At 27.1% G+C, this 25,151-nt stretch overlaps 1 protein-coding gene across 1 annotated transcript in view; it reads right to left on the reverse strand.

The window, feature by feature from the left end:
* LOC129907400 (ras-GEF domain-containing family member 1B) overlaps nucleotides 1-22,210 on the reverse strand; it is a 281,991-nt gene extending 259,781 nt beyond the window's left edge. Inside the window, exon 1 of the mRNA XM_055983580.1 lies at nucleotides 20,953-22,210. The gene's annotated coding sequence lies outside the window, so the exon portion shown is untranslated. The remainder of the gene's footprint in view (nucleotides 1-20,952) is intronic.
* Between the last annotated feature and the right edge of the window lie 2,941 nt (nucleotides 22,211-25,151).

Consider the following 25,151-nt stretch of genomic DNA (forward strand, 5'->3'; position numbering starts at 1 on the left):
GAGAGATCAAAAAACAAATAAAACAAGAATGCATGTGGGTGAAGAGCACCGTATGTAATTATTTTGATGTTCTTAGATTAAGAATTTTTATAAGGAAAAGGGTCAGAAGGATTTAAGAAGTTTTTTGTCGATGGAGAAAGTTTGCAAAATTTGAACGCAATTTTTTTTTTATTCTTGATTCAGTTTATTGATCATCTAAGATCAACTAGTTTTACTTTTACAGCTATTTTTTTTTTTTTTTTTTGTTATTCAAACATAAACGGTCACTGTGGCGTATGCGTAATTTTTGATTTTGTTGCAAATTTTTACCAAGAAAATCGTAATTTTTGATGGAGTTGTGTTTCTTTAATTGTATAATCCCGTGTAAAAATGGAATTCCGCCGGACCACCGCCGAAGCATTGCCGCATTGCAAATTGGAAACCCTGTGATTTTTCTAAAGTGAACACCTTAGTGAACAATTTTTTATTTTTATTTTCTCGGAAAATTTATCACAAAATACGGATATAGGTATACCAGAAATAAGGTAATAGGTATGTACATTCTGTATTACTGACTTCCAAAATGGAGGAGGTAGTCAATTCGTCTGCATTTTTTTATTTTAATGTTTGTTACCTCATAACTTTGGACTTAGTGAACCATTTTTGATAATTCTTTTTGTATTGGAAAGCTGGGGCCTACAGGTTCACCTATTTCGTTCAGTTTTGGCTATACATATAAACTATGAGAAAAACCATAAAAGACAGTTTTGATCCATGGAAGTCGGTTTTGTTTTTTTTATAAAAATGATTATTTCCTGAAAATTTTCTAACTTGCACTTGCACACTTACATTTATTTGAAATACAAAAGTTTTATAAAATAATAGTGCTGAGATCTAAATTATATTTTTTGCATCACAATTAATGGTACCTGTTATATAACCAAAATGGAAAACTTATTTTTCTCAAAAACGGCTCAAATGATTGTGATTAGAATAAACTGTGTATACTGTCGCAAAGTTCGTATTTGTGGATTCAAACAAAATATTTTTATAATCGTTTTTATCAGAACCGTTTTCCTGATTTTTGACTTTCTTGTAAACGCCCTAATCGATTTAGATGAAATTTTTTGTGTAGATATAATGAAGTAGCCACAATCTCAAAATTAAGCAAGATTTTCGAAAAAAAAAAAACTTATTTTTGGACTGAAAACAAAAAATGATTCTGTTTCTCGAAAAATAGTCCATAATCATTCTTAAAATTTTATTTTTATGCAAAAAAAAAAATCTAAATTTGGATGCTTTTCAAGTGACTTAAGCTTAAGCTTTCTAGTTTAAAAATCTTATGATAAAACATGTTTCAAGCAATATTTTTTTTGAAATTTTTCTGGTTATTTTTTTTTTTTTTTGTCTACCAACTTGAGCAACTCAAACACTGTATGAATCGGATAACTTGTTCATTCGGCTCAACTATCGCGCATAGAAAAAATTCTTGTGAAGATTATATTTAAATTTAATTTATTTGTCTTTTTTATTCAACAATCTGACTGTAGTTTAACTCCAATTATTATACAATTCTACCACTAAAAACTTATCATACTATTTATAATTTTGTATTAAAAACACATAAACAATACTGATACCGATACGAACACTTCTTTTTATCTTTACGTATCAATGTCTGAGCAACCATTAATTGCACATGAAAATTATTATGGAGAGTTTTGAAATCTTGAATAAATTTCCCTGAAAAATCAGGAAGTGTTCTTTTAATTTTGTTTTAAGGGATCGCGATTTGATTATATTCTCTTAAAAAATGCAAAATGTTTCTTCAGTTTGCTTCGCAATTTTAATTAAAATAAAATGCACGACTGGGTCGCACGTACTTGCTCTTGTAGTTCACAGTATCTTTATCTTAAATATCTATTGGAAATTTAAGATTTTGTGTCGAGAAAAAAAATCGAAAGTTTAAAAATTAAATTAAAATTTTTTTTTTTTTCAAAAATGTTTTTAAAAATATTTTTTTTTACATTATATACTTCAAAACGATGTCTGTAAATTTTTAATAAAATTAGCTTTTGCTTTGATGAAATATATGAACTTAAAAAATATGTCAATTTTTGAAAAACGGCAACGCCATATTTCCGTTCTCGGCATTTTTTGGAAAAAACTAAAAACGCAGTTTCGTTAGAATCAATAATTCTATTACGTATACCAAATTTAATCAAAATCGTTAGAGCCGTTTTCGAGAAAATTGCAATACCTCGAAAACGTTATATGGGAGATATGCGTTAAAAAGGAGATATTAAAAAAATAAAAAAAAGGTCTAGGGAATAACGTAAAAAGCATCTGTACCAAGTTTCAAGCAAATCCATCCATCCGTTTAGGCCCTAGCTCGATGTACAGATGGACGCACTGACGCACAGACCCACGGACGGCATAACGAAAACCACTTTTTTGATCTTCTCCATAATCGTAATTTTGGTTTTGATTAAAACTTCAAATTTTTTTTTCTACACGAAACCAATATTTGCCCTATAGAGCAGGTAAAAAATGGAAAAAATAAAAAAGTTAAAAAAAATTTTTTTTTTCAGAGACTTGGGATTTTCTTTTTAATAATTCCAAAATATTTTTAACAAAAACTATCTCTAGCATTAGCACTACTGATTATCCAAGGCATACCACGTTTTTGGGTGAGCATTGAAAAAAGAAAAAATTAAAGCATTAAAAAAATTTTTTTTTTATTTTTTCCCATAAAATGCAAACGTTTCTATCAATAAAAATGCTTACAAAAATTGAAAAAACTTGTTAAGGGTTGTGATCATATGAGTCAAAATTGTGATGCTTTCAATTTTTTTTTTTTTGAAATATCATTGAATAAAACAAGAAAAAAACGCAAATCGAATCGAAACTACCTATATAGGGTTTTTCTGAGCATATTTTTTGTTTCCAACCCACGACCATTTTTAACAGTGTTAAGTCGGTTTTACATTTAGTTTTTTTACAGGATTTTTTACGTGTAAAAAACTCGATGTAAAAAACTTGAAAATTACCTACATGTAAAAAACTTACTGATGTTAAAAATGGTAAAAAATAAAATTTCTTGAGAAAAATTAAATGATTGAATTACTAAGTTAATTTCATCAAATTTGGTCATCATCTTTGTATATTCAAAGAAAATGCGTTTTATTTCAGCCGTGGTCTAAAAAACATCACCTTTTAAAATGTGTCCTCTCCTGACACATTTCTTAAAAGAAAGTTAAAGTTATTTGGTAATTTGTCCGAATTTCGCTGTAAAAAAAAAAATAGATACAAAAAATATGAAAAAAGAGAATTATCGGTGCACAAAATTCAACTCTTCTAAGTTTATAGTTTGTGGATCTGGAATTTTAAAGCATTTTTGTATCCCTTAATTTTGCCCACTAGCTTTTGTTTTTAATAAAGGAAACTTACTGTTTCAACAAATTTTTTCTATAAATTATTCATTTTAAAAATTTATTATGTAAAAAGACTTTCCTTATATTTTCAAAATAACGAAGAAGTACAATTCATTAAATATTGTCCATTTCATAACCAATTCAATAGAAATTTAATAAAATGTTAAATATCTAGTTGTAAGTTTTAATTAAACTAATAAATCCTATAAAATAATCATTCAAAATTTAACAGTTTTTTCACAGCAATAAAATTCAATTCAATTTGATTGAATTTACAATACAATTTCATTACGTAGTAATGGTAACATGTTACACTTACTAGCATATTTGAATTACAATCATGATGTTAATACATTATATTGATGTGTGGTAAAGAGTGTTTTATTTGCACTTTGTAATACGCGACAAGAGTAAAAAGTGTCAGCGTATAAACATAGAAATATTATATACTCATCAGATGTGTTAGAAACATAATACCATAAACAATGACCTGCAATATGTACTTCAAAACTTTTGAAATTTGAATAATGATTTGTTTTTTATACTCAAACTATTGACAAAAAAGGGTTCGAGTTTTTTGTCCTATTATACCAATATTCTCCCATTACCTTAACTTTACTATTCTCCAAACAAAAACCCATTGAAAGTGTACACCACAGAGCCTATTATACCGATTTAAATTCCATTTTAATTAAAATTATAAAATTCCCTAAAGCTGAAATGAACATAAAACTCCCTTTCTCTCTCTGTTTTTGGTGTGAAATACCAATAACTGCTTTGCAGGGTTATTGTTTTGATGGTAAAGGTAACGTCAGTCATTGTTGACCGATGATGGAGCATTTTCCTAAACAGACATTAATAATAATAATTATTCTGTCAACATAGGCAAAAACCAGTCAGCGGCGTATAGTGCCACGCCAGCGTTAGATTCATTAAATTTCAAAATAATTTACCTTCAATTCCTCCTTGATGTCCACTTTTGGAAAATAATAATTATTTTAGAGGATTTCATTTACATTTTTTTTTTTTGTTCTGTGATTGCGTTTCAACTTAATGTCAAAAATTATTTAAGAGCCTGTTAAAATTTTTATTGCTGATTTTAGGCAGATTGTGAATTTTTTTTTTTGGGAGAATAATATTGGTTGTAGAGTTGTTATTATATGATGATAGAGGAGTCCGAAAAAAGATAAAAAAATATCACTTAAAAACATAGGAAATTCATCAAAGCTATCATCCTTTTTGAATTAAATGTAGATTTTTTAATAATTAAAAATTAGCTTTATCAAAAAGCCTGGAATTCTGTTTATGTTTATAATGAATGTCCTCATGAGGAAATCCGGCATCTTTGGGTCAAATTGTGTGCATGGTTCTTAGTTAAGCATATCCAGGAAATTATTCAAATACACAAGAATATCTTCAGAAGGAGATTAAGACACAAGACACTTTTTTTTTTATTTGAAGTACAAAAAGTTATTTACTATAAAACAAGACTAAAGTGGATAATTTATTATAAGCGTATTACAAGGTAAGGTCCCTAAAAGAAATTTCACTCCAAAGTTGACATTTTCAATTTAAGAGTTTGTATAAATATTTTCGTTCTAAAAAAAATTACATTTACGAATTTATTCATTCAAATGAACTTTTTTCGGCAATTTTTCATTATTACATCCTTGTTTGAACTGAAATACAAAAAAAAAAGGAAAAATCGTCCTACTGAAATGAATTTCCAAACTATGAAAAACGATTTCATGTTAACATTTTCAGACTGTATTTTTTTTTTGCTTTTTTTATGCCAGTGAAGGCTTCATATTTATTTAATGGATAGTAATGTGAATGTCCCTCTTCCATTTATCATTCGGGTTTTAATTCGATCTTTACTCAGAAAAAAACTTCAGAAAAACGAGATAAATTGAAGTTTGATGAATGATTTTGTACCCTATATTCACAAAAAAAAAAAAACAGCCCTTAATAGAGTTGAACAAAAAAATCCAAATAAAAAAAAAACTTTCAATGCAAACGCACAAAATGTCCGGAGGCCGAACAGGAATTCGAAATACTACTCGTTAAAGTACATTTTTTTTTCTACAGTAGAACTTGAGATGTGAACAAAAAAAAAAAAAAATACAAAAAAAAAAAACTTTGTCCCTCTCTCTACTCGTATGAGTGTGTAAAATAAATGAACATCAAACGGAGTATTTTATATTTCTTTTTTTTTTGTGTGTTTTTTTTTGTGATTACACTGCTGGCGGCATTCTAGTTTGGAAAACTCATTAAAAAATAATAACGACTCACAACCTTGGGCAAAATAATATACAAAAAAAAACAGGATAAATCAAAGAATGAGAACAGAATTGCGTGTTTACCTAGATTTTTAAAAGCTTAACTTCTGGTTAAAGAAAAGAAAATATTAATATCATATTCATGTAAATTTAAGGACATTTATTTTATAATTTTTGTGGGTATGTGTCATATTGTGAAAAATGGTCGTGAAAAATTAAAAATATATCCTTGGAAATAAAGGACTCGTTTTTTGTTCCTTCAATAACAACATAAATATGCTGATTTCTTCATCATTATCACTTTAGGAGACTATTAAAGACAATAAGAGAGAGGGTAATGTCGCATATTTGAATAACCTGTGTATTGTTCTATATCAAATCGTTATCAAAAGGCTACAGATGTTCATAGTTCGGTCAATGGGAGACAATTTGAAAAAAGGTCTCAGGTTTTGATCATGGTTGCAAGAAATCATTTTTTTAATGCATTTGCATTTATTTCAAATAAAAATATATTGTATTAAATAAAAAATGTTAGTGGAAATAAAAAAATTGTGCATTACCTAAAATTTTTTTTTTAATATTCGTCGAATTTCTTAAAATGTTCACTATTTAACCTTACACTAGCTATTTTTACTATAATAATGAAGCTTATATAAGGCCAAGTAGTCAAAATTGTAAAATATTCACGATAAATTTCCAATTGGTCTTTAACTCTGGTCAGAACCAAATAATACTTTTGTAAAGGTTTTTTATGTGCTGAGCACAAATCCCAAGTCGGAAAAGTTCTGTCACATAACATTTTTGAGATATTTTTGTAGAAAATCAAAAACCAAGTAATTGATTTTAATTAAATCTAGCTACAATGAATTCTTTTCTTCGTTTAATTTTTAACAAATTTAAATAACCCATTTAATATAAATTACAAAAATATATAAACATATTTAAAACATCTTTTTAAATGGTTTTAATATTCAAACGAAGAAAGTATGCCATTTAATTTTGTATGTAACAAAGAATTTTTCAAAAAAATAAATAAATAAAATAAAAGGAATTAATTTTAATTATTAGAACCATTTTTTTTGTATTACTAAAATTAAAAAAAAAAAAATTATTAATCCAAAATATTTTTTTTTAATTTTTCTTTATTTCAATGTAAAATATTCTGTACAAACATTTTGTTTAAAACAAATCAGTCGTTTGAGAGGAAGCCATACCTAAGCCATTAATCAAGAAAATGGTTTATGGTTTATTACTTTATTTCGAGAGTAAACATATTACCTATTTTAATCAAAATCATAAAAGAGAACTTTTGAGAAAAACAGTTTTGGTCATATGGAAAGTATACCGTTAATTTTGGTTCTATAAATATTTCAATTTCTGTTCTAGAGAATCATCAAAAACACTTAACACCAAGTTTAAAGAAAATCGCTCCAGTGCAGTGGTTGGGTTTCAGCTTAAGATACACCAAAACAAAATTTGATAATAACAGCTATCAAATTAACATTTTTGAGTGACAAAAGTCGTCCAACAATTAAAATTTCAATTTTGATATGATTACACTTACTAGTTTACAAAAAAATAAAAATATTTTGGACACCAAGTGCCGTTATACTTTTCGTATAGATTTGAGCCAAGAAAACTTATCTAAAAAAATATTTATGGATAGGTTTTCGAGACATGATTTTTCAAAGTTTTTTGTCGTTGTTTTTTTCCAGCTTACATAGTATTCGGGCTATATCTGGAGTAATAAACGACTAATCTGAACAGAAAAGCCGGCGAATTTAAGCTGAGTAAAAAAGCAAGAAACTCTAGAACAATATTAAAACATTATAAAAAAATCGAGTTTTTCTAGAAAATCTCTGCAAAAAAAAACTTTATTACTGACAGAAAAAATCAAAATCTTTCCGAGTATTCATAGTTTTAAATTTTTTGTGTATAGTACATTTTCTGGCAAAGATAAAAAGATACTTTTCTTCAAAATCTATGGATAAATTATAAAGATATGACCATTTTTGTAACGATCAGTATTTTCGACGTTTTCTGTTACTTTTTCAGTTTTTGTCTATAACTTTTAAAGCAAGCCTAATTTGAAAATTTTTATTGAGTAATTTTTTGTAGATAATTAAATTTCCTATCGATGTGTATCCTTTAAAAAAAAATTCAAAGTGAAATATTGTAAAAAACTTAACAAAAACTATTCATTAAAGAGAAAAAAACGAAATTTTGTAAAGGAGAAAAGAAGATACTTTATCCTTCAACATAATGGTCACAAAAATTGAATACGGCTAAAATTGGATAAAATATGGACTTTCTAAATCTTCTGTTTTTGGTCTTTTAGAACCATTTTTCTTTAACACATTTTAGAAGATGTAATTAATAGTTTTTTATTTCTTTATTTGTATCAATTTTTATTTATTTTATTTTTTATCTATTTTCTAAAAAATAATGTCATATGATATCGTTTATCCTAAATCCATTAAGTGGTTTCATGGTTTAAATTAATGATAAAAAGTAATTTTAAATAAAAAATGCATAAAATAAAACCACTGCTAAACACCATTTTTTAAAATACCTATGTGTTAAAGAAAAATGGTTTAAAAAGACCAAAAACAGCTGGTGATATTGTTTTGTTATTTTTCTCGAACTATGTGAAGTAAAATCTTATTGCCGATAAAATTTTATCATTAAATCATACATTTTACTTCGAAAAAACACAAAGCGCCTTTAAATTAGTACACATTAAGATTTTTTTTATTTAATATTTTTAATAATTTGGAATGGGAAATTGATATGAAAAATTGATAATAAAATATCCAAAAAAATTTCAAAAATGTGATATTTAAATATCATCCTGATAAAAAAATTATTGTTTTAATATTTTAATTATCATAAAGCATTTTTTGCTGATATTTAAAAAATATTAATTTCATATTTAAAAAATGTTAAATTGATATTGTGTTTTTTTTTTGTGTGTATAGGCATTAGGCAGGCAGTCAGTTGCGAGACCCACTTTTTTTTCTATCATTTCATGTTTCATTCTTTTCTAGAGCTTGACCAATCTGTGATATATCATTCATTGTGCCGACTTTCACTCATGTATTTCACTTCATTTAACAGTTTTGTTTCATGTTCCAATTTTATACAAAAAAAGTGAAGGTGCAAGTTTTGGTAGATTGTTCATAATAGCATATTTATTGATGTTCAAACACTGTTTAATGACCCTGTCAGGATTCTGGAGATTTTCATGAAACTGTTCTTTTTTGTTCTACATTTATTTATCATTTAAAAAACTTAAGACACCTGTCGTCAAGTTTTATATTCAAGTATTTTTGTTGTTAAATCATATCGTCATTGTCGAAAAACTGAATTTTTGGTTTTGTTATTTAATAAATTTATTTCTATAATTAATTAAACTTTATAATTTATTTATGTTTCGTCAACTGTTTTGTTCTGAAATATTAAATTTGACATTTTTGACAAAAACAAAATTCATGTAGGTAGAACGTGGAAATTAAAAAAAAAATATTTTTTTTTATTTGACAAAAAAAAAATAATTTTTGTGAGTTTTTAATTGGTTTTACGACTGTTTCATATTGTTACCATAAAATGACTTAAAATTTATTTTATAAAAATCATTATTGCTACATTTGTATACCACGTGAAGATAAAGCCTACAGAAAATTGATTTTCTGAGAATATTGAAGAATTTCATCAAATCACAAAGGCATTTTGTTTTTAAATACCTTCATCAACAAAAAATTAATTTTCCCTTAATATAATTAAAATAAGAGATTCCCTTGTTCAAATAAAAAATTTTTCCCCTAAAAGATTAAAAAAAAAAAATGAAAGCAAAAAAAAAACCTTTTAAACGTAATTTTTTCCAATTAATTAATAAAACAAATACACAATGTCTATATTCTATGAGTATATACACGAGTAAAAAAGTGAACCCTTTTTATAATATTTGTTCATCTTTTTACTTTTTGAAAATGTGGGCTATAAAATAATTAATCGTGCTTGAAGAAGAGGTTTTTTTTTTGCTTTTTTTTTTTTTGAAGAAAACAAGAAAAAAAAATAAAATAATTGAAAGAAGTTAAATCCTCTAACAAGGACTAAAAACCCATCATCCATTCTAAGAAAAAAAATATATAATATTCCTTAGAAATAGGATGAGTAGGAAGCTAGTGTTGAGATGAAAAATAAAATAAGAAACTCTCAATTCAATACGAACACAACACAACAACAAAAAAACCCTTGAAATGAATTTGTGAACCGTTTCGCCATTTTAGCAGATGCAAACATTTCGTCTCTTCGGTTTCCTTTTTTCATTTTGCTTTTCAATTTGATTGATTTAGTTGATGTTGCGGATGAGGTTTTTCTTCTTCTTTTTTATTTCCTTAATACCATCATCATAAATTTATTTAAAAGTCTTTTTATGATTCTGTCTGAAAGATTAGAAGAAAAAAAAAGCGCTTTGTTAACTAGCAACCTACTTAAATTTTCTCTTTTTTCAACAAAATTCTAATGAAGTTCGATTTTTTTCCCAGAGCTCATACTCATACCAATCGTTCTTCTTCTGAGCCGAATGGTGTGTTGAGAGTGTTTTTTTATATAATATACTGGCGTCCTTGTAAGAGAGAGAGAGAGTGTTTTCAACTTTGTCCTTACTATTATTTTCCTGGAATAGATAAAAAGCAAAGTGTGGAAATACAAGTGTGTGTTTGAATAAGGAACGATAGAGCCTTGAGCAACGAGCATGTGCTTCCACTTATTTTGCAAAATGTACTCGTCTAAGTACCCTAATAAATTAAATATGGAATGCTTTGTAATTAAATTTCATTAGAATAAATTAATTAGAAAAAAAAAAATGGGACGATATAAGGGATTTTTTAGAACGAAAAAAAAAGCACTCAGAAAAGGTTGAGTAGGTAGCATTCTTTAAGTGCAAACAGGATTTTGAGAGTTTTATAAGAAGTACACTTGATTACTTGACTGCCATTAAGATAAGAAACCATGCGAAAAGCTGTCAAGTAAGAACCCTACAGCAACACTGAATGAAATATGTATTAATTCGTGTTATAAAAACAATTGGAGAAAGGGTTGTATTTTCGAACTAAAGATAATTCTTATTCAAGAATAACAGCCCCATGGGCAGTGAAGAATAATTTATTATCGTTACTTACAAGTACAAGAATAATAAAGCTATAAAAACAGGTTTTTCTGTTACCTACTTGTCACGTTAAATTGTAATAACGGCCATTCCAAAGTAACGGATTGCTTATTCAGCCAAATAGATTGGATAACAAAAGTAAATACACTGAACCAAATCCTTACGTAAATACAACGAAAAAATTCGTTGAGCCAACGAAAATTTAATTAATTTTCAGCCGGTGAAAAATTTAATTGGCTCAACGAAATGGCTTTCATACGTTAATGAAGAACTTCATCAACTAACGAAAACTGTCGTATTTTAATGAAATTTTTCATTAAAATTTTCGATCGCGAATTAATGAATTTTTACATCACTTTACGAAAGTTTTTCATCAATTAACGTAAAATTTAATTAAACACGGTGATATTTTTATGTATTTTTTGATTAATTGATGAAAGAACTTTCGTTAGCTAACGAATTTTTTCGTAAATTTTATGAATATTTCAATTAAATTACGAAAAAATATTCGTTAGCTAACGAAACTTTTCGTTGTGTTAATAATTTTTTTTTTAAGATTATAGCAGGTATATATTTATTGGCCTTGTTAAATTATTAACAGTCCAAACAAAAAATTGGCGTTTCGACCCGGTAGAGCTCACTTGGACTCTTCACTTGACTTATCCGTGAGACACCTTGTCAAAACGCAAATATTTTTTATATTCAGCTCAACTTACATAGATTTTTAAACAAAAACCTAATGTGAACTATATCCAGCAAGATTAAATTTTTAGTCCATAAAACAGAAATGCACCCGGCAACGATATTTTTTCGTTAACTGATGTATTTTTTCATAAGCCAATGTAATATTTCATTAGTATATGAAGAATTTTCATAAGCTTATGAAGATTTTCGTTAGTTAATGTTGAATTTCATAAGTTAATGAATTTTTTCGTTACTTAATTAAAACTTTGATAAAGTAACGAAAAAGTTCTTATTTTTGTTCTTCAAAATGAGTATGAAATTTTTCGTTAATTGATGAATCTTTTCATTGAATTGGATTTTTTGGCACTAAAAAGGGAGAAAAAGTGTATGAAACGTTTTCATTAATTGATGAAGGTTTTCATATTACGAAAAATTACATATTTTCGTTGAGCCAACGAAAGTTTCGTTGGGCCAACGAAAATGTAGTGTATGAAACAATTTTCGTAATTTTACGAAATTTATTATTTTCAGTGTATATGTCCTCTGCGTTACTTTGGAATGGCCGTTTAGTAGAAGTCAGAAATAAAGGAATATAAAAGACCGCACTTAAAATTGAATTGAAGTAAGAAAAACTGATTTAAAATTGTACTCCAAAACGTTTTTATAAAATTCATTATACCTGGAGACGTTTTTTCAGTTGCATAAGAACAGATTCATTTTTATCCTTCATTCATTCAGAATTCAATATTGATATATAATTTAAAAGTGTTTCTAAGTGGTTTTGTTGAGATATCACTCAATTTGTCAAAAAAGTTTTTTTTTTTCTCAAAAGAGTTTACTTGTTTTTCCTTGAAATACTTGATAATGGAAATTTATCGTTTGATATTTGAGAAAATTTTGTTTAATTCTGTACTTTTTTAACGAATTCTTAAATATATATTTTTGTATAATGTATCTTCAATACAAATTACAATTAAAATGTTCGAAAAATACAATTTCTAAGCTATAACAATTTGGCGGACAGAATAAGCGTTTATAGAATTTTCTTTTACAAAACTGAATATTAGCTAGAAATTTAGCTAAATTGATGTCAAAAAGATGTTCGCTCTTGGAACTGTTTAGAACTGTTCATATTGAATGAAAAACAAAATTAAAAAAATTTAAAACAAAGACCAAAACGTAGTAAAAAACAGTTCTATACCCTTTTTATGCTATTTCTTGGATTTTTTGATTAAATTAGCACATTTTTTTATATCTTTCTAGCTTATATTCAGTTTTGTATAAAAGAAAATTCCATAAACGCTTATTCTGTCCGCCATTTTGGAACCACCATTTTGAAAAAATAAAAGTTGGAAGATTTTTCGTATTTCTCATACTAATATACTTCAGTGTCCTAAATTTCATGACTTTTCGTCAAGAAATGGCCGTGTAAATGATTTTTGGCGCCATAAAGCACTACTGTGCGACGAGAAGAATGATACATAGTCAAATCCCTCTTTATCAAAAGATTTTCAAATCTTTAACGGGTTCATAGCATTCACTGATTGTGTCAACTTCATTTTTACTTCAAATTTGGTAAAAATAATAATTTACCAAATAGTCTAAACCATTAAAAAAAATTCGTAAATAGGTATATGAATTTTGCCATATTTCGACAAACTTCAAAACGCATGTGCGACCGGAAGTCCTTACCCAATTTGTTAGGGTGTTTAAATTTTTTTTTGTAAAAATACCATTTTTTAAATATTTTTTTCAAGCTTTAGAGCCGTTGCGCGAATTGAAGATATTAACCGATTTTGATTATTTTTTAACCCCATTCTTAGTCTTCACCATTCACAACTTTTCCGCGCTTATACGATTTGAAATTCGAAAAAAACCCAAAAACGACACACCTTAATGTACATTATTTGCAATAACTGCTTTGAACCGTTTTCTTTTAAGTAATCAGCCCAATCGATTAAAAATTGCACGACCGAGTCGCACGTACTTGCTCTTATGTTAAAAAGTGATTTGAAATATTAAAGATTTTTAAAAATTGGAGTGCCATTAAACAAAAAATACCAATTTACATACAAAAATAAAGTTTCAATGAAATGCATTTAAAAAAAAAACTAATTTAAAAAAAAAATTTTAATTTGTTTTTTAAATCCAAAAATATTTTTTTTTAAATTCTTCGTAATATAAACATTTAACATACTGTTCAAAAATGTTCAATGAAATTGGTCGTGTCGCTCAGGAGAAAGTCATCAAACATCAGGAAAACTTTTCTACCTTAAGGTCCAAAAATAATCTTTTTTTTATTTCGAATATACGATTTTATTGGCCAGATTTTTTTAATTCAAAACCCTTAGAGCCGTTTTTGAGACAAACAACTTTGTCCATTTTGGTATTGGTCATAATGGAGAGTACCGTTAATTTTGGTCCAAAAAATAAAATTTCAATTTCCTCTCTAGGGAACCAAAAAAAAACTCTTAACCACGAAATTTGAAGTAAGTTAATAGCATACTTTTTTAAGTTCGATGTATATGGAATGTAGGGATTTGGAAAAAAATCGAATTCGAGATAACAATCAGACATGACATTACAGTGATGAAGAATGTTAAAAAAGTGGGTTCCGCAAATCTATAACTGTCTGTTTGTCTATCTGTCTGTCTATCTTTCAGTCTTTATATACCTCGAGCTACTGCCTAACCTACTGAAGCGATTTTTTTCAAACATTGTAGTTTGCAGTTTTGGTGCTTCCCGAGAGGAAAATTTGAAATTATTTTTTCTACACCTTTTCGATTAAAAATTTTTGCTTGTAGTAGTACTTATAAAAGTCAACTTTTGAAATTAAACAAAAAACATTTTTTGTACCAAAAGCACCTTTATTTCTGAATTTCTCGTAAACAAAATAGCCGACTTTATTTCAAAAAAACGGATTGATAAATTTTGTATTTTGAAATATATTTCCTATATAATGGCGGACCATTTTTTTTTCTTTTGAAAAATACTGAATAATTATAAAAAAAAAACCATTCTTACGATTTTCAAAATTTTTATTCTAAAAATTCCTTTTTATACAAGGAATCAAATGGCATTCTTAGGGTCGTGGAAAAGATCATTTAGTGTGTAGTCAAGTTTACATACATTTTTTATATATTTGTTCTTTTCTTAAAAAATTAAGTTAGGTATATAAATATTCCCTAATTTTTTTTTCATAAAAATCAATAACATTAGAGTTTTTTGACAATAAGATCAAGTAACAAGTACATGCGAACCAGTCGTGTATTTTTTTACTCAGCAAATAATGAAAAAAGCTACATAAAATCTCAATGTTTTAATATTGTAAATCCTTGTTGCAGCTTTAATTCAGAAACAAAATATCCCTTCTCGGATAGAAAAGAGAGAACCTTTATTTTAGGATTTTAAAATAAAAAAAAATCAATCTAAATAAAATATTTTTTGAATTCTTTAACATTTTAACCAAAGTGCAATGAATTCTGATATTTTATGAAGTTGATCGTGATTTTGACCTGCAAGAAATATTTTGCCTGTTGATGTTTCGAAAATCTAAGATATTTTGAAATATCAGGAATCTGCTCAGAATATCTCATTTAAATATTCGAAATTTTAATTATGGAAAACTAAGTACCAAAATTTTTTGTATCTTTATCTAATATCAGGGAAAATTCTTTCAAAAAACTGTGGATAATTCAGAAATTTTCTTTCATTTACTCCATTGATATTGGCATATTATATCCTTATACCCCTTCTTCTAATTTCCCAATATGGAACTAACCTTGCATTTAGAACTATTGATTTTTTTTTAAGTGAAGAAAATTCCTGGTCACTTCATCCCAGACACTTAAATTCACAAGAAGGATGTAATCATTAAATAACCATTTATTATACAAGACGAATAGGTAAACCTAAACAAAAATAGAATAATCCCTAATTTATACTTTAAAGAGTGTGGTTACCCATTGCATAAAACCCTAAAAAAAAAACAAGAAAAAACCAAATTGGTTGAAAAAATTATACACATTTTGCCTGGCCTTTAATTTGTGTAGATATTTAAGCAAAAGCATCGCATCGGTCATAAAACAAAAACAAAATAAACCATTTTCCACACAAAATCCTTTTTCACAACCAACACCAAAAAACAGTGCGAGAGAGCCTTCAAGTGTGATTAAACGTTTATTTAGGATATCTTTTACTCTCTAGGACGAAAAAGCGTGTACCCTCGTTAATTATGCGAAATGTTTTTTTTTTGTCAAGATATACTTAATTAAGGTCATGAAGATAAACACTTTGAGCAATTAACTATATATAAAAGTATTATATTTTTGTTTAAATATTTAAATTATGTAATTTTTATTTTTGTTTGTTTTGTCCTTAAATTAAATTTATAAAAATAAAATATTGCAGAAATATTTAATGAATTTCTAGAACCTTGAAAAATTCCCTTAAATTTAATGTTTCTGAATAAAAATGGACCAACATTTTCAGTTTAAGGACTCAATAATCAAAAATAATAATCATGTCCACCATCTATACAAACCGAGACATATTTTTGTGATTTTTTTTTCTCTCAAATCTACTCTGACAGAGTTGAAATTTACTACTTTTCGACACTTAAAGTTTTAATTGCTTTCAACCACAAAAGCTTAAGTAGCTCATCAAATCTATAATTACCACTTGAACAAATAATAATTTTTTTTATCGCCAAATTATATATAACCCCAACCAAAGAAAAACCACTTCTACAGCCGTTGTTTATTTGTCGCTAAGGATAATTAAAGACTGATGTCTAAAATGTCCCATAAATTATTAGAAATCTGAACCCTTTTGTGTCCTTGATTGTGTTGTTGTTGTTATTGGTCTGGCATTGTGTTAGTTTCAGTTTATATTTTATTTTTTTTATATAGCTATATTTTTCTTGGTTACTTTTGTACCCTTTTCTAACAATAAAATATCAATACAGAAAATCTGTGGCAGTCATAAATCAATCGTGGGACTCCTGATTTGAGATTTGATTTTTTTTTCAAAGTTCGTCCTCGGGAATAAGGATACCGAGGAGCAATATTTATGTTTGTAAAAAAACAGCTTGAAGCTGAATAGCAGGACGAAGCCGATTGGTACCTATACCAACATTATTAATGGCGTTGGTTGGGGTTTGGTTTTTGGTTTGATTTGGTTGTTGGTTTGGCCTGTAACTGTAACAAAAATATAAAAAAATAGGATTTTTCTCTTGATTTTTTTCAAATATTTCAAACCAAATAGTGTGTTTGTTGGTCGATGGTTCAATGATTAATGAAATACGTTTTGTGTGAAATGTGGCATTCGGATTGAGTGAATTCAAATATAGCCACGACAAAAAGGATAGAGAGAAAATAAATATTTATTTTTCAATGATGTTTACCGTTTTATTAGATGCAGAAATAATTTTATTATTTATTATTTTTAATTCTTTGGATTTATTTTATGGATATTATGTGGGTTAATTTAAAATTTTAGAAAGTTTTTTTTAATTGCAATTTATTGAACCAAATAATAACATATTTTGTGGAAAATTTAGAAATTTATTTTTCATGAAACACAACAAAAAAATAATTATTATAATTATTTTGCTCATTAGATATTTTTTAATAGTATCCAGTCAGCACATATGTAGTATGTATTATAATGAGTTTGTTTTATTTTTTTCCCATTGTAGTCATTTGCATTGTTATATCAAAAGCCATTCAATGGATTTTAGACTGTTCACAATTTTGTTAATTATGGATGTATTTAAAATAAATACAAAATTATTAATTATGTATTTATTTTTTATGAATTTTTTTAAATATTTTTTTAAATTCTAAATTAAAACATTAAAACATATGTATATATAAAAAACTAAGATATATAACCCCATTTAAAATGCACTTTGAAAATATTTAGAAAAAGTTAACACCATTGCCAGCAATACATAATACATAATTATTCTTTAAGTCATCGCTGTCACACTTGTAGATTAATGTTAACATGAAGTGTAGGTAAGTTCTGTCACTAAATGTGGAATTTAATGCACATAATCCTTTAATCTGCTTAAATAATGTCAAAGCATAGTGTTCATCGTCTAGCAGCATCATTTTAGAGAGAAGTAAAAGAAATAACTCGTTTATATAAATGCAAAAAAAAAATAACGCGATGCTAATAAAAAATTCAAAAATTCAATAAGTCGTTTTCAAAAAATTTATTAACAAAAAAAAATAATATTACAATTACTTCTTAATATTACTTCTATTCAGAAAAATTTCGTTGAAAAAGATTGAGTAGCTTATGAGAAAGTTAAAAATTAAAAAAAATGGTTGGGTAGGGGAAGGGTGCGAACAGTGAGACACTTTTCTTTAAATTGTTATATTTTAAAAAGTTTCCAAGCTCCCTTAACCAAACTTTGAAGTCATTTTAAGAGTTATTTTTTCTTAGTATTGCAGAAGAAGTTATAATTATAGAATGAATGAGAGCATCACAATAAACTAAAATATAAGAAAAGTCAGTCTTACTGTTTGAAAGGGGTGTGATCAGTGAGACAGGTAAAGGCGAACAATATGTCGGATGAATAAAACAGAAACTTATAGATGAAAACCTCAAATAAGTAAGTAACTAGTAGTTTATATAATTTATTAAACTTTTTTTTTAACCCATTTCTACCAAAAAGTTACAAAAAAAAAACAAGCAAAAGAAAAAAACACTACAAAATCATAATGAAATCATTTTCAGTTCATGAATTTCTTTTAATCTATGTCTCACTATTTGCTTTTATTCATTTCTGGGAAAAATGTTAAATTACAAAAAATGACAAGGAATTAATTGTTATTTTTTTTATAAAAAAACATATAAATGTAATACCTGAATTTTGGTGTTATACACTCTTTTCATAACACTCGAAAAAATACTTCCATATGATTTTGGTTGATATTTTCCAATGTAGGAATATGGACAGCTTAAATTAAATCGAAGCAAAATTAAAACACGCAGAAGGGGAAATAAATGTTTTGACCCAAACAAGCGTTTGTGTGCTTGCTTTCAGAAAAGAGAAAAATAGATTGTCTCACTGTTAGCATCTTTCCCCTATATAATGCATAACGGTTATAACACATTAGATTTATTTTGCTAAACGAAGAAAATTAATAAAAATTACTTTAAGATTGAGTGAATAAAAAATATAAGTACCTACATTTTACAAATTCAAGACCTCAAACAAAAATTTAAATAGCAGAACAAGTACCTATGGAAAAATATAATATTTTTTTTTAATGGAAAATCTCAGAAAATTCTGGGGAAAATTGGGTACAAAATTAGTTGAGCAATGAATTATTCAAGATATGTAATTTAAAAAAAATAATATTTTTTTTCGAAAATTATAATTTTTGGAAAAAAACTTTGTTTTGGAAATTTTTTTTCATGATTCGTACCTAAATATTATACCAAACCTGATTTTTATACCAAGCACTTAATTTAATTTTGAGTTAGGTACATTACTAGCACTTAATTAACACTAAAAGATCCGATAAAAAAATATATGATCTGTTAACCCTGCTCGGCTAACTTGAGGGCCATGTTTAATTTAGTAAACTTGAAAAACGTTTTACTTTGTTTTTATTTGCTTTTTGATTGAACTCAATTTTTATGTGAAAATTTTTTTGTTGTGATTTTTGAGAGAGTGTACAAATTTCACGTATTGAAAGTTCAAACATTGAACTTATTTCCTCCAATATTTTTTTTTTTTCAGATATTTTATTAACACTGTTAAACCGTTGATGCATACACTGAATGAAAATAATAGAGAGTGATGAATCTGTAATTGTTTTAGATAAACATCGCATACTTTCAGTCCGATGTTTCAGTTGGTTTTCAGTTGGAGGACTGGTAGTGAATTATATGTAATATATTTCAACACTGAACACAACCTAGCTTTTGATAAATTCTTCAAATCCGTTGTTTTGGCCTTGCGATTACTCGATGAAAAAATCAGCACCCTTGCCCGAATACGAAAAAAGTCATAATTTTACAGAAATCATTTAACTCATCAATTAAAGATCAGTTTGGCTGTTTCAATATCAATTCTGTAGGATTTTCAAATTTCATTTCCACTGCTCGTTTTATTTATGTTTTAAAAAACCATATAACTGAAACAGTATAATCTTTAGAACTATCTCTCTTAGTATCTCTAACTATTTCAAACCATAGTTTTTTTTTTTAGATTTTGGTAGATATTTCTTCATACCCATAATGATCTTCAACTGCATTAAGTTCAACCTATAAAACCATTTCCACAAAATAATTTTTAATTTCCATATAAACAAATCTTTTTATTTTGTTTTATATGTTTTTGAAATAAAGCATTAGGTAGCATTGTACTGCTTGACTTAAATATTTAAGTTAAACTTAAACTTTTTTATTCAAAATTTTCCTCTGCTAAAAAGTTGTCACATAATGGCTTATGTTTGATCGAAAACTTTTAAGTTTCTTTTCAGCAAACTGCTTTAAGAATCATTTATAACAAAACTTTTACGACACAATTGAGAAAGATTAAGGATAGGAATTAAAATGATAATTATTGCAGAAAATCCCATTTTTACCATCCCATATGCAAAACTTAGAATAACAAAATATTTCTTGAAATAGGTCAGTTAAGGATCAACATAGGTCAATTTATTTGATTAATTGGTTGGCCAACAAAAATTGGTTTAATAACCCCTGAAGATTTCTCAACGGAACAAAAAGTTACACATACACCACAGTGACCCACATTTTTAATAAGTGGCTCTATTATATATGAACAATATTTCTTATAAAAGTTTGTCTTCTTCAATTCTCTACTCATCTCAATCAGTCAAAAGAGAATAGTAAAAGATACTCGTATATTCTAATAAATAATTTATTATTGAAGTGGGTCACTATGGTGTATGTGGAATATTTATTTTATAGAAAGATTTTGATGGTATCAATCGTTATCAAGATACAACATAAAAAAAAGGTAAGTATTTTTATAAAAATAGCAACTATTTTTCTTATTTTCATACATTGACGTCCTTTGTTTTAAGTCAAATTATAAAAAAATTATTAATTTTTTTCTAGTAGTCTAAATTTTAAAATTTAAAACCTACCTACCCTCTTGACAACCCAATATTTTTTTTAAATATCTCTAAATAAATTTTTAACACTTTAAAGTCCATTAACAATCTATATCCAAAAAGATCAATATTTATCTTCAATAATTTATTACGCATTTCCATTTATCAACAATAAATCGTGGAAATTCCCACTATGTCGTCCTCTCAGCCAAAAAAACACACACATTCATGTGGCCTTGTCCACCAAAAGCAAAGCAAAAAAAAAAAAGAAATAAATTCGAATAGAAATTTTGAGAAATTACCTCATGCAATCCAATGACAGTATAACTTTCCAAAACCATCCAATTTGCCTGCAACCACAAGCGTGAAACAATTAAAAATTGTGTGTTAATATCAACAACAGCAGCACACATAGGACCCAATTAAAAAAAAAAAAAAAACACAACACAATGAGAAAAAAAAATTATCTCTATGACATTTTTATTGTCATTGAATAAAGATAAAACACACTCCCATCTACCACACTCACATAAAAACCACTTCAGGTATTTTTGCTACAAATTGCCAACACACTCATCGAAACAATTGAATAATATATATATTTTTTTGTTGAAATTTCTAGATATTCAATGGGTAATTAAATAATTAAATTTTAACAAGAACAGAATACAAAAAAAAATCACAACACGACACACTCTAACAATCACTTGAGTTGAGATCATGAAAAGTGTATCTACTCGATTGCACTTTCAATCCACTCATCATAATAATCACGATTCACGACGACAACTACTCTACTATACCACCGACGAGCAGAAGGAGCACACAAAATAAACTTCCTTTGACTTTTTAACCCCTTTTTGTTGGGGTGGAATTGGATTCTTCTTATTTATTTTTTTTTTTATAACTCGTATTCCTTTTTGCACTTCAGATTTTTTTTTTCATTTTATTTTATAAAAGAATTTCTTGATTTTCCATTTGAGACATGGCAATCAAACACAAGAGCACTTCTTCTCCTCACTTGTTTTTTTCACTTTTCCACTTTCTTTTATTAGGCCTCCATTAAGAGCAAACAGTTCGCAACAAAAAAAACCTTAGGGGGTTGAGATCAGAAGCAACAAAAAATCACTGAAAAAGTTTCGAAAATCTTTTCCATCTTATAGAAAGTAGCTAATGTTCCCACATCATTATCCTCTGGATCCTTCGAGTTATGTTTTTTTTTTGTCGTTTTGTAACAATCCTCATAAAGGAAACGATGACAAATAATCGAAAAGCGACAGTAAACCGAATCCAAAGACGAAAAAAAAAAAATCGAGAGAAAAACCAAAGATAACGACGCTTATGATGGAAGAACTAAAAAACTGTTAAGATAACTCTCATTCAGTTTAATATGGGATGAAGAAACAACACACACGACACGACGAGGAATAAGACGAAAATCTTTGTGTTGGGGTTTCTTCTAAAGGTTTCTTCTAAAAAAAATAGGATCGGCCTATAACATTTGGGATAAAAATCCTTCCGGGACATAAAACCAATCGAATTGAACACTCGAATAAGACTGACAAGTAGTTAGTCTTGTTATACCGTTAGAGCTGAACCTTTGATAAAATGATAAAATATCACAAAAAAGGAGAAATTCCTTTTTGGGTGAAAGAATGAATTGTGGAACTTGTTTGAGTTTTGAATGTTGTTATAGGGGGGAAACATGTTGCGGAACATTGTTTACAAGGAATGTTATTTGTCTTACACAGTTATTAAATCAAAAACTTGAGATGAAAATATCAACAGATATAAATAATATGAAGAACAGGATTTACAAGAAGAAATTTTGACAAAAGAAAATGTTACACATACACCACAGTGACCCATATTGATTCAATTATAGTTTATTTATAATTTTGCTTTATTGTACATGATTTTTATTGAATTATTATTTTATATGAATTATTGAATTACTTGATTGAATATAATATAAAATATGTGAATGAATCTGTCACACGAATTTGAACTTAGAGTTGAAGAAGCTTAGATTTCTTAAACTTTGTACATCAAAATTTGGCATAATGTACCTTCCTCCAAAGGCAAAAAATTACATCTAAAGTTAATTGCAGGTCCAAAAATAGTATGCAATTTAATTTCTTTTATTGAGATGCGTTCTTAAAAAAAAAAACTCAAAATCGTTTTTTATATAATTTGGTCCAAATAATGTTTTGAAAAAAAAAAAAAAAAAATTAAAAAGAATTGGTACCTATGCCATGTTGTAGTTATTAATAACCAATACTAAAAAAACCGAAAATTTGATTTTTCAAGAAAAATTTAAATTTTTTTTTTAATTTCGATTTTAAAACCCTAGTTTACAAATTGGGGTTCGTGCGAACCCCAACGCATGTTTAAATGGTTATAATTTTTTTCTAAATCGTTTTTTCGACTTGGGATGAAAACTCAGTGAACTAAATTCATTTTTGTTTACGTTTTTTGTCTTTTTTCCATAAAAGCGGTTTTATATAATTTTCTGAAATTTTTTTCTGAAAAAAAGTCACAAACCAAACTTGGGGTTCGTGCGAACCCCAACGCATGTTTAACTTTTTTCTAAATCGTTTTTTCGACCTGGGATGAAAACTCAGTGAACGATATTCATTTTTGTTTACGTTTTTTGTCTTTTTTCCATAAAAGCGGTTTTATATAATTTTCTGGAATTTTTTTCTGAAAAAAAGTCACAAACCAAACTTGGGGTTCATGCGAACCCCAAGACTTTAAATGGACTATTTTCAACAATTTTGATTAGGTATATTTTGGCAAAAATATACCTGTTATATATACGTGTTATCATAAAAAGACACCGCAACTGTCACCTTAAACAATAAAAGAAAGAGACAATGCATCAAATTGTTGATAATGAACAATTAGAGGTGCATAAAAGCTTTGGGGTTCGCGCGAACCCCCAAGTTTGGTTATTGCATTATTTTGCGTGCGGTAAACTAGGGTTAATTTATATTCAATAACAACATTTTGAAAAAAAAAAAAATAGTTAAAATATAATCTTTTATTTGGGAGATAGCTTATCAGAAAATGAATGTATAAAACGGTTCTATGGAAGGTACCGTAAGTAACAATTTTTGAAAAATAAAATAAAAAAAAATAATCATTCAAAGATTGACTTTTTCTAAAAACTTTAATTTGATTTTTTTTATCAAAGTTGGTTATGACAAGTACCGGGTTTTTTTTTTGGTCCAAAAACTGCTACTTTCCAAGTTTGAATTGTATCAACCCATCAGACAGACGGACGGACGGACTTTCAAGACCGACTTTTTTCGCATTCTTTATCATTGTAATACATATCATGTTTGATTGCTATCTCGAGTTTTTTTTTTATACAAATGCATAATTTGATATGCAGTACCGATATTGCGCTTAAAAAATATAAGATAATGAAACAGAACGAGAATTAACGATATACCTATGTTTGTAAAGGTTAAGGTTAAAAATAATAAAAGGTTATTCTATGAGAGATTTATTCATGGTTAGGTCAGACCAAATAAAATTTTTTTATACGAATGACAATACTTTGTATCAACTATACCTAATATGTACCTAACTGCAGTCGATTCTTAATCCCACTAAAGGAAATGGTCATTAGAACTGTGTCGAAAAGCGAAAAACTTTCCAATATCCTTTTTAAGTATTTTTTAGGAGAGGAATTCGTAGTTAAAAGTTTAAAATAGCTCTGCTTGCCATAAACGAATTTAAAAATGGCCGAATATTCCGCGGCATCTCTAGTTTAAATTGCTTCAAAGAGTGATGAGTTGGTTGATATAAATTGCGAGCGTTAGCAAGCAAGAAAATTTTTTTAAAGAAACAAATTTTAACCATTGTTAGGCTTTATACAAAAAATTATTTCGTACAATTTTATATATAAAACATTGAAAAATGGACTTTTTCTCGCACTGAAATTTTGTAGCAGAGAATTGATAGGTACATTCTATCTATTGAGTTCTAAATGAAATTGACAATACTTAAAAACAAAAAATTTTAATAATCCAAGTTATTTGACATGAGCTAATTATACTTCACTTTGAAATTTAACAATAAACTGAAATTGTTTAATCTTATAATTTGAAACAAAAAAATAACGAAATGTTGTACATGTTGTACATGTTGTACTGCATTCTGAATAAATTTATACATTTATTTTCGCTTATATACAGGATTTAAGCTTAACATACATAGAACAAAAGTGTGTAACAATAGGTCTGTTTAATGAAAAAACTCTAGGACAGAATAAATCAGAACAGCACAAGTTTGTAAATACTGTCAGAACAAGAAAGAACAGAAAAGTTCAACTTCGTATTTAACAAGATTGACATGTTGTTTATATCAGTTGCAAAATTTGTAATTCAAAATAATTTCTTGAAATGATTTTTTACTAAAATAATTTACTAGCACTTTTAACATTCCCGTTATCTTTTTTTTTTGTTATTTTTCAAAATCGTTAAGAAATTCG

Source organism: Episyrphus balteatus, chromosome 1, assembly GCF_945859705.1.
Source record: "Episyrphus balteatus chromosome 1, idEpiBalt1.1, whole genome shotgun sequence".
NCBI lineage: Eukaryota > Metazoa > Arthropoda > Insecta > Diptera > Syrphidae > Episyrphus > Episyrphus balteatus.